Source organism: Medicago sativa, chromosome 7, assembly GCF_051527215.1.
Source record: "Medicago sativa cultivar Bolivia chromosome 7, Bolivia_mono, whole genome shotgun sequence".
Taxonomy (NCBI): Eukaryota; Viridiplantae; Streptophyta; class Magnoliopsida; order Fabales; family Fabaceae; genus Medicago; species Medicago sativa.
The window spans coordinates 53317142-53334748 of NC_140755.1; the positions used below are offsets into that span (position 1 = coordinate 53317142).

Consider the following 17607-nt stretch of genomic DNA (forward strand, 5'->3'; position numbering starts at 1 on the left):
TTCTCGTACGACCTCTGGATGACAGCAACATTCACCATCAAATCAATGAGGCCTCTATAGTGTCCAAGATCAGAATAGCCCCTTGGGGGTTTTCATCTAGCCGCAAGCAGGTGAGCATGCTCGTATCCATTCAAAAGCTTCCTCAGAATGAGCTTCCAGAAGTGCTCCAAAACCCATCCCTAGAAACACAAAGAGAAACAATAATATCATCATAAGTATCATGCATGCATATACAAACACAATAATATCGTAAGTTATTTATGATCCGCTAAAAAAATATTACCTGAAGTAAGGTCATTTAACCACCAACAACGCTAATCTTTGAGTCCGAGGTAAGAGAAAGTTGGGAGTACATAAAATCAAGTGCCATCCCACCCCAGGACCACTCGCACAGCGTTTCCAAGTCCTTTAGCATCGTCAGCCATATCAGATGAAGGTTTCTACTGTTCTTGTTGGCAAAAATGGTGAGGCCAATGAAGAGAAACAAAAACACCTTAATGCAGGCGTTCCTAGCAAGACCCTTCTCCTCCTCCTCCTCCTCCTCCTCGTCATCAGCAGACTGCTCCAACTGATTACACCTATTGAGTAGTCTTTCATAACACTCCTGTAGGAGAGTTATGCTGACATACCCACCCCACTGTTTAGTAACCTCAGATTGAGCCTCCTCCAGCGTAAAACCCAGCTCGGTCTGCAACAACTGTATACTTTCCTCATACTCTATATCCTGCTTAGCAATGAGCCTCCACCCGATGGGGATGTCTTGAAGACACGACAAATCATCTAGTGTGACGGTCATCTCCCTAACGGGAAGATGGAAGCTGCTGGTCTCTGAATGCCATCTCTTTGACAAGGCGGTGATGAGGCCATGATTTATGTTCTCGTACCTAGTCTGAAGAAGGGGGCAAGACCAGATGGATGTACCCGCTACCAGAACCATGTATGTCCCTGTCTCAGGATTTTGAAGCTCTCAGCATTAAGCTTTTTCCCGTGCGAGACATCGGTCAACTTATACATCTTCTGAAACTGAAATACAAAAAAATAAAAAATAAACTAACCACACTCCGTTAAAAATATAAATATTTTAATAAATAAAAAAAACATAAAAATTTAATCGTTAGGAAATGAATTAATTTTTCTTAAATGGTGGTTCAAAATTAATGTATATCATAAAAATATTTATTTATGTTAAAATAGATTAAAGTGTAGTGCACATTTAATTATTAAGGGAGGGGGTTGTAATTCAAGCATCTTATAAGGGAGGGGAGTATAAATTTTACTCTTCAAGGGACGGGAGTGTATATTTTAACATAAGAGGTGATGAGAGTGTAATTCAAGCATCTTTGAGGGGAGGGGGGGGGGGGGGGGGGGGGGTGTAATTTGCTCTTTTTTTTTTGAAGTAGTGTAATTTGCTCTTTAATTATTCAGTTATGGAGTGTTTTAAATTTGCAGACAAGAGAATAGGGAGAAGAGTATTACTTTTCCCACCCTATGGCCTCCTCGCGCGCCCTGTAAAAATTCCAAAAATACCCCTGGTCCGGATTACATTTTCCGGACAAGATTGTTAGAGTTTCCGGATTAAACAATCCAGACCAATTCGATAGGCATATTTTGTGTCTTTCTTTGATGTCAAGTGTCTCTGTTGACCGTTATACGACCCCCGCATAAGCTGAAAAGCAATGCAGGGGTCGTATGAGCGGTCAACAATGACCATGACACCACAAATCTCGTAAAAAACTAAATACATGCGACGGAAATTGAAGAAAAGTGGTGAAATGTCTTCCGGAAAACAGAATCCATAACAGATGCTATACGCTTTTTTGTGTCTTTCTTTGATGTCAAAGGTCTCTGTTCAACGTTATATGAACCCCACACAAGCTGCAATGCAATTGCAGGGTTCATAGGAACGGTCAACAATGACCATGACACCACAAACACTCCTACAAAACTTAAAATTTTTGAAGAGAATGGAAGAAAATAGGTGAAGTGAAGAATGATGGTGTTTGTTGAAGATGGAAGCCTATTTATAGCCTTAAACAAGTCCTAGGTCATTAATACAGTCAATGAAAACGTGTTAGTGGTTGTAACCGTCCAACCACTAATTGATGGCACTCTTTCAAAAGAAGCCAAGCAATCTTTCAAAAGAAGCCAATGCTGAAGCATTCCGGATTATACAATCCGGAATGTCGTTCGCCCTACAAAGAAGTGCAAACATTCCCCTCGTTCGCCATAAGAGCACCATAATCGCACTAATCCGGAAAATATATTCCGGAATTTGATGGATCATTCCAGATTGTATATTCCGGAACGCCTCAGTGCCATGGCCGGTGGTCTGCCACACACGTTTTTTACTGTGGTCAAGTCAAAAACGTGTTTTACCACGTTTTTTGACTGCATTTATTCCTTCCCAACCGTTTTTCACCCACCCCTCCCTATAAATACCCTTCCAAACCCCACCAATTCTCACACCATCCCTCTCCTCCTCTTCTTCCTTCTACAACCATGGTTTTCCATCGTTGGCCTTTCATAGATAAAGGCCTCGTTGAAAACTTTCAGGGTTTGTATGAACGGTCAATGAGGATGGAACCGCGTTGCAACAAAGCGCGGTTCATCTGAGGGTCATGTGGGTCAGTGTGGTTATTAGCTTCGCCTGCCTGGGCGTAAGTGTGAGCACCTTCTTCCCTCCTCCTCCGGTTTTCCTCCAATAGCCAAGTTACTGCTATGTCCGATCACATAGCAGTGGTTAGGCTCTTAGGAGATTAGAATTAGGCTCTTAGGAGATTAGAAATAGGCTTTTAGGAGATTAGAAATAGATTTAGGATGTTATGTAATAAGCTTAAAAAGCTTGAAAATTATTGTAATGTATTGTTCATATATTAATAAAATGAGTTGTTTTTATGTTTGTGTCTTTTTATTAATGTTTTTTATTTTATTCGCATATTATTTTACGAATTGTAGAGCTTAAAATTGCAAAAGTTCTGCTAAAATACATATCCGGATTTTAAAATCCGGAGACATCTGAAAATTACTAACAATAAATTCCGGATTACGAAATCCGGACAAGGGGTAAAATTGGAAAAAAATAGGGCGCGCGAGGAAAGACATAGGGTGGGAAAAGTAATACTCTAAGGAGAATTATGATATGATCATGTTTCTGATTTGGATTTTGTAATCATTAAAAACAATAATAGTGTGTGATTGAAAAAAAAGGATACACAATAAATGAAAGACTTATTAACAGTTTTGGCCCCCTATGTTTCAAGAAGTTGCGATTTTGGCCCCCTAACAAAATAAAATACAAAACTGCCCCGTAAGTATTGCACATTTTGCAGTTTTGCCCCCCAGACCAATTTTGACCAAGTCAAAGCTGACGTGGACGCCACGTGTGTAAATTTTGTTTTAATTATTAATTAAATAATTTTTTTTTATTTTTATAATTAAAAAAATTACACACGTGGCGTCCACGTGTGCATTGACTTGGTCAAAATTGGCTTGGGGGCCAAAACTACAAAAGGGGCAATACTTAGGGGGCGGTTTTGTATTTTATTTTCTTAGAGGGCCAAAATCGCAACTTCTTGAAACATAGGGGGCCAAAACTGCTATTAAGCCTAAATGAAAATCAGAAAAAATATCATTATTAACAATAATTAAAATATGTTCCTTAAAAAACAATAATTAAAATATGTGATAATGATCGTTATCACTCACGGTTACGATGAATCAACTAAGTTTGTTCTCCAACCACTCCTACAGAAGCATGTGAAACGTCAAACACCATTTCTAAGCATCAATAATAATATTTTCTCAAGATTAAGAACTCATTCTAACTCTTCTCTAACTATAGATAACCATAAAATCCCCATCTATCTATCTATCTATATATCTTTGTAAAGGAAACTTGAGTTGTTCTCATGCAAGCTTTGTGATGATGTGGCACTCTAGAAAAGCTTCCTATCATCTCTTAAATCACTCTTTTGAACTTTGCAACTTTCCACTATATCAATTAAATGTCTATCCTCTCTTAAAACCTTCCAATTCTCCACTATACTATATCAACTTAATGTCTATCTAATTATATATAAAATAATGTCATAGTTGCCCCACTGTTTATTGAATGTATAACTATTCGGTCTCCAATCCAATAGTATATATTTGTTTCAACATCAAAGAAAAAAAATTGAAGAGGTACACATTAATAATCTTTATAGATGTTCTAATGGGTACACTCTAAGAATTCCAACGTATGCAATTATTTTAAGAGATATATATTGATCATTTTAACTATGGCTTAATGGTCACACTCTTAAGAATTCTAGCCTCCACACATCCACACAATTGAGTAGAAATACAATCCTCTTTATATTGAGTTTAGCTAGAATTGGATAATTTTGTAAAAAAAAGAAGAAGCAAGAATTGGATTATAAAAAAAGGTATGTTCGGTACTGATTGTTAGAGGTTTGGTTTCAGGTGTTTGAAAATTTGCAGTACTATTATTGTTTCACACGACTCTCCCTCCATGCAAAAATCTTGGAACCACGAGAATTAGAAGGTATGTATTTTTGGTTGTTTTTTTATACATTTTCTTCATATAACTGTATACCGCTATAGAATCAAATTTATGATTATTTCGTACATGACTATATGATTTTATGCATGATGCTAATAATTGTAGGAAAAAAATATTGTAGATCATGGTGAGTTTCCAACCAACTATTTGGTGCTATAAATTTTGATTTTGTGTCGTGGTTTTCTTTCTATGTTTCGATAGGGACTCAAGGTTTCTCTATTGTATTGGTCATACATTATATTCATGTTGTTTTATCACTGGCTTGGTATTGATATAATTTTTGTTAATTTACTTTTATAGCTTTCTTTTTATTTTGTTTCTTAATGTAAATATAGGCACTGTGATCTTTGTTTTTGTATGCATGACGACAAGGGTATAAATGGTCTTTGTTATGGCAAATTCTATGGTACACACAAAGATTTGAGTGTATTGGTACACCAAATCAATAAATTAATAGTTAAATGTGTTATTTTTTTGAAGAGAAACATTGTTTTCTATCACTTATAATTATAATAATTAAATCTTATTTACCAAAACCGTCAACGGAATATAATTTAATTTTTCTGAATTTTTAGTACTCATAATAGAGAATTTTGATTATTTTTTACAATAAAATGTAAAAAAATTAGTATGATTTTTATAAACAATGAAATGATGTTTTTTCTTATGAAATGGGATTTTCTAAAATATAAATATCAACAAATAGTTTTTTATTCCATAAAAATAATAGTTAATTTAAAGATTTTTGAAGTAGGAGTACCGGTACACCTTAATTTGCGGGTGTACCGTAGAAGTTCCCCTTTGTTATACCATTGCTGCTCAAGAAGTCCGTGGAAAAGGGAAACTCATGTGAGTATATCTTTAAACTAATATTCGTATCAAATTATAAAAAATGGAATTTGTAATAAGCATGATTTACATAGTTTTCTTTACAAAGATATATAGATCTATAATTTACTCTTAATTTTAATAAAATAAAATTCTCACATTCATGAGTTATCCTCCACTATATATCAATTTATATCTAATTAATGAACCACTACTACCCTCAAAGTGGAATCGATAGAAAAATTAGTTAAAGCTTTGACATAATGATATGTTGCGATTTATAATGTCCGTTTAAAAACCACGAAAATTTATTTGATGAGATTGTATATATGTAACCGTCAAGAATATGTAATGTATTGTCGATTTATATTACTTAATAGTAGTTCCTCAAACTTATAAAGACAATTTGACTGTCCCTTCTTCGAAAAAGTATCCAAACATGTCTTTATCACGTAGCTCCGTCCAGTTCAACTTCTCAATCTCAGATCTTTGCAATTCCACTACAAAATATTCATTTAATTATCTCGATTATCCCTAACTGTATCGACTAACTTGTATTCCAAAAATAACAAATTAATGGCTTGCTCCTAATCAACTATTAAAATTATTATGTTGAAACTATTTAAGTGTACTGGATATATCTTACAAATGCTTTAAATCTTTGTATATTGGCATTCATGTCATTCTTATGTATGTAGCTGCTCCTCATTGATTTAATCTCCATGCTGATATCGTTAAGCTGAGGTGTACTACAAAATCCTCGTGAAAAAAGTTCCATATTGGGACAATCTTTGATGTCCACTTTTAATTTGTAGTGATGGAAAATGAAGATTATAGGGTCCTTTGAAGAAAGCATTAAGGTTTGGAAGGTTTTCAAGAAGCAGATCTTGCAATGCAGGGAACACAATATTTTCTTCACTTGATTCTGATTAAGTTTTTGCAATTCAGTATGTGTAGCTTCTCTAGATGCTCAAGCTATCTCATAGACGAAAAAGATAACAAGACACTTATTTTGTCACAATTCTTTACATAAAGTTCTTCAAGAAGAGGTGCACCGCCCAATTCTATCTTGGGTTTCCTTTCAGAAATAAAAGGAGCCTAATCATGAAATAAAAGTTGTGTACAATCTAGTTAAAATATTATTAAGAAATAATAATCAATAAGTAAATTATATCTAGGAAATATAAAAATAAAAATATATGTGTGACAAACTCGTACCTTGTTGATTTTGCTATTTTTGTTGCTTTGTCGGATCAATTTAGAACACAACGGAGTACAACCAAAATGAAAATTTGAAGATCTTGGCTTGTTTTCTTCAAAATCGCTAACACCAGTGCCGTCGAGATTTGAATATGATGCAACAAAATGATTGCTTTGCTTTGTATATGCAGTTAGCAAAAACAATGTATCTAGCTTTGGACAATTACCAATTACCAACTTTCTTAAGGATGGAAATTCTATCTCGTAAGAATTCGCAGAAAAACATGTTATGCTTGGGAGTCTTGAAAGTGTTAAGGAATGTAATTTTTCAAACGAGATAATCTTTACGTCCTTTTTATTAATATGGCCATCTTTATCATCCGTCACTAAATACTCCATCAACTTACAAGAATTTATCTCCAATTTCTCAATATTGGTGATTGCTCCAATAATAGCTGGAGTAAATACTTGTCTCAGAGAGTCCAAATTTGATATTGTCAAAGTTTTCAAGTTTTGAAAACCTTGAACACGATGCAGAACTTTACTCCAGACTTGTGTTAGTTGATTAAGGTGAAATATTTTCAGTTCTTTCAATTGAGGAAATACTTGGCCATCTAAATATGAATATCTTTGAGTGTCAAAAACCACATTAATAGAAGAACACTTTTCTAGCAAGATTGTTTCCATTTCTGGGAATTTTTGTATCCAATCAGATGAAAACAACTTGCCATTCATTGATAGCTCACCTTCCTCTACCTGAGTTGGTTCAGATTGATCACGACTCATTCTTTTTACCTGTACAAAACAATTGACTATTTGATGATCGTGTAAATAAAAATTTAGATAAATTAAAACTGGTTAGTGTACAATCAACTAATATATATTTAAATTCTAATGAACAAATTATGCATTTCAATAAAGTCTTGATAATAATCAATAATCACCGAAAAACATAAATTACTTACTTGATTGAGCTCTTTCAGGTTGATAGCATTGTTAAATCCAATAAATATTGGGAGGTCTATTAATTTCAACTTCACCAAATATGAGAAGTCATTCATCAATCCCTTCACTTCATGGTAATTATGTGTATAAAAAATCTCTTCCAAATTCTGAAGATTTATCAAAGACAATGACCGAATTTGTGGAAAGCCATTGCAATGGACAGTATAATCTAACAGATACTCGAGCTCAGAACAAGAATCCACCCTCAAATCTTTCAAGTATGGAATTGGACAATCAGGTGACATTTGTGGCATAACATTTTTCAAGCCTTTCACCTTTCTTATTGCGAGGATTTCACATTTCTTAATTAATTGCGAGATCATCAATATGCTATTAATAGATTGATAATCTATACCACTGACTTGCAATAAATTTGACTCTAAAGATGCAGAGCGCTGAAAATCACTATAAAGATCCACATAAATCCAAAACTTTTGTAGGTTGTATAAGTCCAAATCCTTGACTGAAATTTCAGTCCCTCTGACTTTCATCTCAACAACCTTTAGCTGATGAGATATCTCTTTCAATTCATTGATCGCAGCCTCATTTCTTTTCCAAGGAAAATTGTCCAGCCTTAAATAAAGTTCTTCCAACTGAGACAATCTTATCAAGAGATTAGTAGAAATGACATTAAGATCATTTCAATTTGTCAAATCCAATAATCTTAGACTGCTTAAGTTTCCTATTTCAGTTGGAAGTTCTTAAATATTAGAGTGTGCAAAACTTAGGACTTCTAGGTGTATAAGTTCCTTACCAATTATAGATATATCACCAACATCACAATACTCTACTTGCAGTGTATGGAGGCTAACTGAGACTTGAGATAGAGATGGAAGTTTTGGAATGTAAACATTCTGCATAGACAAAACTTTGAGTGATTTCATGCCTTGGAAGAAATGTTCAGGCCAATTGTTCGGTTTCTCTTCTTTTGATCTAACTTGTAGAAGTTGAAGTGTAGGACACTCTAAGTTGTCATATTGTCTCATCCAAGATAAGTGATAATGCATCGATGTCATTCATTTTCTCTTCTTTAAACCTCTTCATATCATATTTCACCATAAACCCATGCTCTGTTTTAAATGCAACTAAGATGACAACATCACGTACAATATCGTGCATCTTCACACAGCCCGCCACATTGCTATCCAACAACAAGTAGCATATCTTTAGATCGTCCACCAAACTATGCATTCGATTTCTTGCTTTCCATTGTTCACGAACAACTTTGAACAAACCCAATTCCCATTGCAAGACGTAATAAACTCTCAATAGGTATCACTACAAGAAACATTGCCATTTGCCAGGGCTTTTTAACAGGGGTTTAAACCCCTGGCATAAAAACGAGGGCCAAAGCCAGGGATTCACCTCGCAAATGGACAAAAGTTTTGGGTGTAAATACCAGGGGTTTGGCCGTGGGATATTGCATTCAGCCCCTGGCATAATGGAGGCGCCAATATGAAATTCAAACCAAGAGACAGCAGCACGTGGGTTGGAAAGCATTTGGTACCGTTTGGCAGGGAAAATGTGAGGGGCTGTCCCTGGCATCTATGCTTTTGCAGGTGACAAGACAAAGGCTGAGGAAATAACTGCAAAAGCTGAATTTTAAGGGGTCAAGACCGTGGGAAATTGCACTCAGCCCCTACTATTTTTTCTGACTTGTTGACCATTCTGAAGCTATAATATAGCCTAGGAGTAGATGTGCATAAGCGAGGGGCTGCCTCACGTTTTTTCCTTGGCATGCAGTCCAATAGTATATTCCAATATATATATATGCTTCTTACGTCAATTTCTATTGCACCATCACTTACCAATACTTGGAAAATTTTCAGCAAAATACACAACACTTCCCCTTCTTCATTCTGTTCATATAACTCATTCTTCTCCAACTCATTCTTCTACTATTTTTTATTATAACTCATTCTTCTCCAACTCATTCTTCTACTATTTTTTATTATCTATCAACTTATATATTTTCTATGGTATTTCCTATGGTATATTCAAATTATTTATGGAATATATGCATTTTTTTTTGTGACAAAATGGAATATATGCATGTTGTTGAATATATGTTTTTTTGGTAGATTTATTGATTATGTGTGCAGTTATAGTTATACTAGCTAGAATGACAAAAAAAAATGTATGGTCCAACACTAAGTTTATAGTATATAATCCATTTTTTTTAATTTAGAATTGATATCTATTCTAAAAAAAATAGCATTTTTTATAATTATTGTAGAAAACTCTTTATTTACTAAAACAGTTTATTTAAAACGTTTTTTTTTTAATTTAGGGAAAATCGTTTTTTTAATTTGTGTAGTAAAAAAACTGATTTTTAAAACAGTTTTTTTAAAAAAAACTGATTTAAAAAGGTTTATTGTTGGAAAACAGTTTTTTTTAAACTATGTTAAAATTAATTTTTATGAAAAAAAAAATATACTATAATAATGCCTACTGTTGGAAAAGAAGGGACTTAAAAACAGTGTAGTACAAAATATTTCAAAAGGTATATTGTTGGAAAACAGTTTATTAAAATAGTGTATTCATAATCAGTTTTTTTTTTAAATTAAAATGATGTTAAAATTATTTTTATATTAAAAAAATCTGTTTTTTAATAAATTAAAATCTGCTTTTATGCTAAAACAATCTATAAAAAACTGTTTTTTAATTAATTTAAACACATTTTATTAATTAAAATTATTTTTAAAATATTTAATTAATTAATAAAAAATACGTTTTTATAAATAAAACATTTTAAAAAAAAAATAAAATGGACGTTTGCCAGGGGTTAAACCCCTCGCATGTCCCTGGTATTTTTCGAATTGACTTGAGTCAGTCAGTCAGAGTCAGTCAGAGTCAGAGTCAGTCAGTCAGAGTCAGTCTGGTTGCAGAATAAAGTGAGGGAAAATACCAGGGCTTATGTCAGGGAAAATGCCAGGGCTTTTACCAGGGATTAAGGCCCTCGTTTTTTTCCCAGGGGTGGGATCCCTGGCAAAAAATTTCCGATGAGCGGTTTTGTGATGGCTTATGCCCCTGGGAAATTCCCTGACAAACGTCCAGTTTGCCAGGGATTCCGCCCTTTTGACAGGGATTCCGCCCCTGGGAAATTGTAATGTTTCTTGTAGTGTATATCAAAGTCTTCCGGAAACAAGCCACAAAGCATAAGGAACTTATGTTCTGTGCTACCCAAAAATTTGAAACTAAGCTCGATGCATGAGTAAACAAATTTGTGAACATCTGAGAAAGAAGATGATTGGGAATTTTTTAATTGTTCAACTGCATCCTCCCATGTAGTAAGCTTTTTCTCATTCTCGAGTGCCTTTCCAACAATTACAATAGCAAGAGGTAAGCCTCCACATTCCTTTGATACTTGTTTTGCTATTGGATAAATATCAGGTTCGTATACTACATCACCCTGTCATTGCTTGAAATAGATACCAGGCTTCATCCTCGAGCATAATAGAAACAGGAAAGGTCACTTGGCTTCCCATCTTTTGACACTCCTTTTCATATCGTGATGTGAAGATTATTTTACTACATTTTTTATTATCTTGTGATGGAAGTCCTACATGATCAAAATTAAGCTCGCTTCAAATATCATCGAGCACAACTAGGACTTTAGTCTTTCCATCATCATCAATTTCCTTCATTCTCTGCATTAGTTCCCTCCCTCTTCCTTCCACACTTTCACTTGTCAAACTCAAGCCTAAACAATCAGCAATTTGACTTTGTATATTCTTGTAATCAGGATTTTGGGATATCACTGCCATCACAACTTTATCAAATAATAACTCATTTTCTACAGATTTGATGAGTTCTTTCACCGAGGTGGTTTTTACCACTCCACCCATCCCACATATGCTTATTCTTTTGAACTTATCATCCTTTAGTTTCTCTATGATTTTTTTAATGATTGTTTTCCTAGACTCCAAGCTCTTAATATCTTCAGTGAAGGTGGATCCAAGAGCTGGTGGAGCTTTATGGTAGGATATGAGCTGAAATTCATTCCTTTCTTCCTTCAACCTTGATATATATTCTATGCTCTTAGCAGCTCGCTTTCCCAACGAGTAATTATATGCAAAATTTGGACACTTCCCACCAAAACACTCCTTGTCCTTCACAACTCTGTCTTCGTAGAAACATTGTAACACACTTCCGAAAGCTTCCACATCATTTATCCATTTTTGTATGTTAGGTTCAGTTCCTTCTCTATTCATTCTTTTTGCATCCACCCATGCTTGTAGTGCTTCTTTGACACCCTTCAACTTATTGTGTTCTTCCTTCAAGTTGGCAATAATTTGTTTGTGCTGGATCACATATTCAAACTGCTCCACTGTAGACTGCACTGCCAATTCTCCAAGTTTTATGACAGCTTCTTTTGATAGTTCAGTAAGAAACTCCATCTTTCTTTCTTTAAGTGGAAGTTCTCTGAATTATGATAGGCAAAACAAACAAGGTACAGAAAAATGTGTTAGATCTAATATATTTTTAGATGATTACAAAGATTAAAATAGTACTATTATAAATAGGCAATTTGCTTGCTAGCAAAATGTATAAATATATAGGATAAGAAATACAATAATTATAAGTTACCAATTTGTTCTTTTACCTAGCATCTCAACTCTATGTTGTTGGGTTATAAACCGTTAAATTTGAACGTTATATAGGAGAGAAGTAAACTCTAATTTCTTTTTCATGATCCATAGTTGTTTATTAAGATTAAAAGCCGGCATAAAACATTGAAACTGCAGCTAAATCATTTGCAAAATAGTAGATAAGAATTTGTTTAATCGCAAAATACATAAGAAATGCAGAAGAGCCATCAACACCTAAAGAAAACAATAAAACAACAAAGATAGCGGCCAAAATAAGAAGGGAAGACGGTTGGTTGACACAGAGATATAGATGATGAGCAAAATAAAGCCCTAATCATTTCTACGATTTTATACATGTGATGAGACCAGGAAGTAAATATAATTAGCAAAGATTTTGAAGTTTTTTTTTTTTGACAAAAGCAAAGATTTTGAAGTTGTCATGTGAATTAGGAAAAATTGTTGATGTAAGAAACTAAATGAAGGTGCAGGCAATATGGTCTCACCACCATATTTCAATATTCATAACTGATTTAGGCCAAATTGACAGGATTAGAGTGATCCATTAATCCTAATCCTAATTAAGATGAGTTGCTTGTCACCATTTTATAAGCCTCAGCATAAAAAATGTTCCGACCAAGGAGGAGCTGACGGTGGCGATTGTGCTCTAAGTACGTCTGGCGGCTTTGCCAGTGGGGGCAGAACCATTCTGTTATTAACATAAAAAACCCCTCCAATTAAGTGAGAATCTTATTGTGTTCCTTGACATGTATTACTATTTATATGTTACCAAGGGAACTAGATCATGTTTCCATGCCTGTGCTCTGAAATTAAATTTTCGTTATGTTTAACTACTTTGTGCCAATGCGAATACGAATATGTGATGTGAGAAAGATATAACATATGAGGTTATCTACTTAATTATACTTTTTGTTATGCAAGAAATATGTGAAGACTAATTAATGGATGTATATTTTTAATTGATGTTTTGAATACTTTTCATGATATCATTACTTGATTTTCCTAATTAAAATTATTTATTTTATGCTGGGATCTTTTCACCCAACATCTCATGTGCTATTCGTCATTGAAATTATTAATGTTGTTCATGCATTTCAATACTAATATCTTTAGGTGTAATGTGCAATGAGTGCTTGACTTTGAGGGGTTTTCAAAGTTATAAGAGACTGCAAGGAAAAGCTTCGTCGAAACCACTACACTACATGAAATTTTAAGAAAAAGTGATGTGTTGTGGAATCTCGCGTAAGCGAGCTCCAAGCAAGATGCCAAGCGAGATTGGCAGTTTGGTTCGACATTGATTTCGCTTGAGCGAGATTCGTCTCGCTTAAGCGAAGTTCATCAGCACCTGACCTGCAGAATTCGTGATTTTGACCTCTAAACCTCAAAATTGAGTTTCCAATGCACACAAGACACCCAGAACACTTAGAAAACAGCTTATAACAAATGCATGACAACAAACAACATAATTTCAATGATTAATTGCAAAATGGGTACTAATTATCCTAACTCATACACTAACATAATTCATGTTTTCTCACAAGAAATCTCACAACCCAAAGGTAGGATAAGCTATTTAAGAACTCACCTAGCATGATTCAGCAACAACAAGCCTCAATCTTCAAGTTCCTCTTGTACACCAAACCCTAACCCTTTCAACCAAACCAAGCTTCAATCCATTCTTTCTAATTGTTTCTTGCTCAAGAAGCTGCCATAATCCATGCTTGATCGCAAAAGGAGGAAGTTTGGAAGATTATGAGAAGAGAGGGAGGCGTGGGTTAGAGAGAAGGAGGAGAGAAACTCTTTCTCTCAAACCTAGAGAGAGAAAGTGAAATGAATAATGAAGAAAAATGGCCCTTGTGGCCTTAAATAGCCCTTGCGGCTCAATCGCGTTTAGTCTGACACTGATACTTAAACCTATGCTTGAGTGTTATCGTTTGATAAATATTCTCCATCATACTCACTTCCCATGAACCTTGTGAAGGTGAGAAAAACACAAGAAGGGGGGTTGAATTGTGTTTTGAAAAATTCTCCGTTTCTCCACTAGTACAAAAAACACTTATTAACTCAGAAATTTAAATCGGATGCTATCCACCTGACTTAAAAACTACAACCGGAAGAATGATTTTAACTGCAATACATATTAAATGGGTTAACCCCATTTATAAACTATTTTATATTAAAATAAAAATAAAAATAAAAGAAACCCAAATTTCCAAACGCAAAACAAATCCAAATTTCACCCCTCCTCTGCATCGACCAAACAGTTCTCATCCTCTCCTCCTCGCGACACCCTCCTCTCGTTCTAAACAGTGTGAGTTCACCTCCTCCTCGCGACACCCTCCCCAATTCGATTATTTTAGATCTGTGCTATATTTGTAATTGCTTTCTTTCTTCATTCTTTTTCCCAATTCGATTTTTTTTAGATCTATGCTATTTTTTTAACTTTTTTTGTGTTTATTAGATTTCGAAGCACCAATTCGACCATCTTCTGGTTGTAGCTTTTGATTGTGTTCCCAGAGTTTGATTTTGAAGACGTTGAACAGTAACGCGATTTTCAACGATGAACAGTAACGCGATATGGGTTGTTGTCGCGCGTTTACCCATCGATCTGGTGTTCTGGGTTCGTCCTTCTCAGCCTCTTTTGTAACCAGGTTCGTCGTGTAACTCTGTCACACATTTCCGGGTTTGGTTAAGGATTGTTTGGGTCTGGGTTTTTGTGTGGTTTGGTCCTGTAGCTGCAGTTGTTCAACATTGTTTTGATTTCACTTGATCTGAAAAATTTGCTTGAAAATTTCAGAAAATGTTGGTGTTCCTTTTCTGAAATTTCAATAACAACTACATGCCTAGGCATCAGAGGAATCAAGTGAACTTGGCTGAGTTCTCGAATTCACCATCAGTGACAGGCATGGTCACTCACTGCTATGTCAAAATAAGACATAACGTGTCACAATAACACCGCAATATCCCACAATTGACTACCTTATTGCTGATGCCCACACCCACACACAACACAACACAATGTTTGTGAACCTTTTATGAAAATGGCACATCTTTTGTTCAGGATAGAACTGCTCTGCTATTCCTGCTTTTTCCAGCTGCACTTCTCATTCTAAGATCTTGGGTTTGGGATGGATGTTTGCCAGCTTTTCTAGTACAGATTTACCAGGTACTTTCTTTTAAACCAATCTTGCTTCATGTCATGTTAGTTTTTACTTGCTTACATGAAATATTTGACTGCAATCTGTCATTGAGCGTGATCATTTCTCAGGCCTGGCTGCTATTTCTTTACACTGGTTTGGCGTTGCTAGAGAACATATTGAGAGTAAATGGAAGTGATATTCGTCCATGGTACAGTCTTCAAACCCTTTTTAATCCAGGCTTTCTGGTAGTTTATATTTTAGTGATCCTTGTGAAACAATAATGGACAACAGTTCATTAACGGGTAATAGTCTAATAGATCCTCAATTATGTTCTCAGTCTTTGTTATTCTTTAATTACATGTGTTGAAATTGTGTAACTTAATCTGTACTATATTCAACCATTCAAATTCCACATCTTGATTTATGCTTTGGAGGATATTAGAGACATTATTTCAATTAGTTCGGACGGGCATGCAATGTTTAAGCTTTATGATGGAGGGAGCGTTGGGTGCTCAAGAGCAATTATGGTTTCATTAGCATAGTTGTAGATGTTAAGTTTGAGTTTTTCTGCCACTCAATCAAGTGTCTGAAAATTTATAGCTTTATTCTCTTTCATTTCTTTGCTTTCCTTGAAACCTTCTTCCCAAACTTCATTAGCATGGCTGAAGCAACGACTTATTGGCGCCTTTGTTTGAAACTGTTTGTTTTTGAGGCTTTGGTGGAGAGCAGAATATGGTGTTTCAGAACTGTTTTCTTGGTTGGTGTTTGAGGCCTGTTTCTGAACTTATTGAGTTTTTCAGTGGATTCCTTTTTCTATCTTGCATAGCAATTAGTTCACTCTTTTGTGCTTATTTTCTTTCTTTCATAATTGTACACTCTTTGATCTTTTTCTAACTTGTTTCAGAACTGTTTCTGAACTTATTTTCTTTTATCTTGCAACTTCTATTGTACACTCTGTTGGGTCTCCATACTTGTTCCGTGATGTAGCAGGATGATGATTGACTATTTCGGTCTCCTCGCCTCCATGATCTTTTTTAAGATTATTATAAGTAATTTGCTTACTTGAATGTAAAGGGAAATCATTGATATATTTTTTTTCCTTCAGAAAATCATTGATATATTGTGAGAAACCGATGATTTTAACTATAGATGCAACTTTTCTTTTTACAAAAGTTATTAGAGTGCTAGTTTTTAACCAACAGAAGAATGGGTTGTGCCTAGTATGCACCATCTATTATGGTGCAATTTACTCTCTTTCAATCAAAATTTCAGAAAATGTTTATCAGTCTGGTCTTGCTAATTGCGACAATACTCTATGCATTTTTGTTTTGTTTTTTTGACTTTCATTGAGTATTCATAATCTGAATTGAGATTTGTATGCTTGTTTACAGGTGAAGTACACTGTTGACGAGTCATATCTATATATGAACTATAAGCACAACATTCATATGATGTTATTTGATTAAGGTAAACAAAACATACAAAATATTACTTTTGGAAGCATTCTATTTGTATTTCTCTCATAAATTCCTCATATGTAAATTGTTCTAGATATTTATATAATCACTTTGGTGATTTGGATTTCAGTGTTATAACATAGTGTTGTTTTGTTTGTGAGTGAGTGCTTATATTTATATAACCACTTTGGTGATTTTGAGCTTGGGTGCTGCATTGGGGGAGAACTTTGAGCTTTCAAAGAATCCAGAAATCAATGTGAGTTCCTTAGGCTTTAGATTACCCTTGGCTAGTTGAATTTCTATGCAACCTTGTGAGATAACACTGATTTAGAATAAATGTGTGTACTAGTGCTACCCCATGATGTTAGTGTATGTTTTTTATTAGAACTGATGTTGGAAATTTATGTATGGCTGTGCATTCTGTTATTGTTCTTTTCACTTCTGTTGTTGTTGAACTGATGTGCGTACTAATGTTACCCAAAATCATAATACAGCCGTGTTTGGTTTTAGATAACACTTAATTTTGTTGTTGTTGACTGATGTGTGTACTAGTGTTATCCAAAATCATAATTCAGCTGTGTTTGGTTTTTTTTTACTTCATCTTTCTCAATACTTGTTTCAAATTTGGCCAGGCTACATACGGCTACATACTAATTAAGTTGTTATCATGTGGACTAGTTGTTATGTATAGCCAAAGGGGTGATGTTAAATGCCAACATGTTTAATAGTCATGCCCCATTCTTTCATATAATGCTGAATTTATAAAATGAAAATATTAGTAGAGTCTAAAACATATTTTCTTA

The 17607-nt window shown here is 34.5% G+C and overlaps 1 long non-coding RNA gene and 1 pseudogene across 1 annotated transcript; one reads left to right on the plus strand and one right to left on the minus strand.

Moving 5' to 3' along the window:
- Window positions 1-5785: 5785 nt before the first annotated feature.
- LOC146906748 (disease resistance protein At4g27190-like) lies at window positions 5786-11997 on the minus strand (annotated as a pseudogene).
- Window positions 11998-16722: 4725 nt separating this feature from the next.
- Window positions 16723-17242, plus strand: LOC146906749 (uncharacterized). The gene is made up of 2 exons (XR_015018218.1): window positions 16723-16814; window positions 16966-17242. It is a non-coding gene; the product is annotated as an uncharacterized LOC146906749 (long non-coding RNA).
- The last annotated feature ends 365 nt before the right edge of the window (window positions 17243-17607 follow it).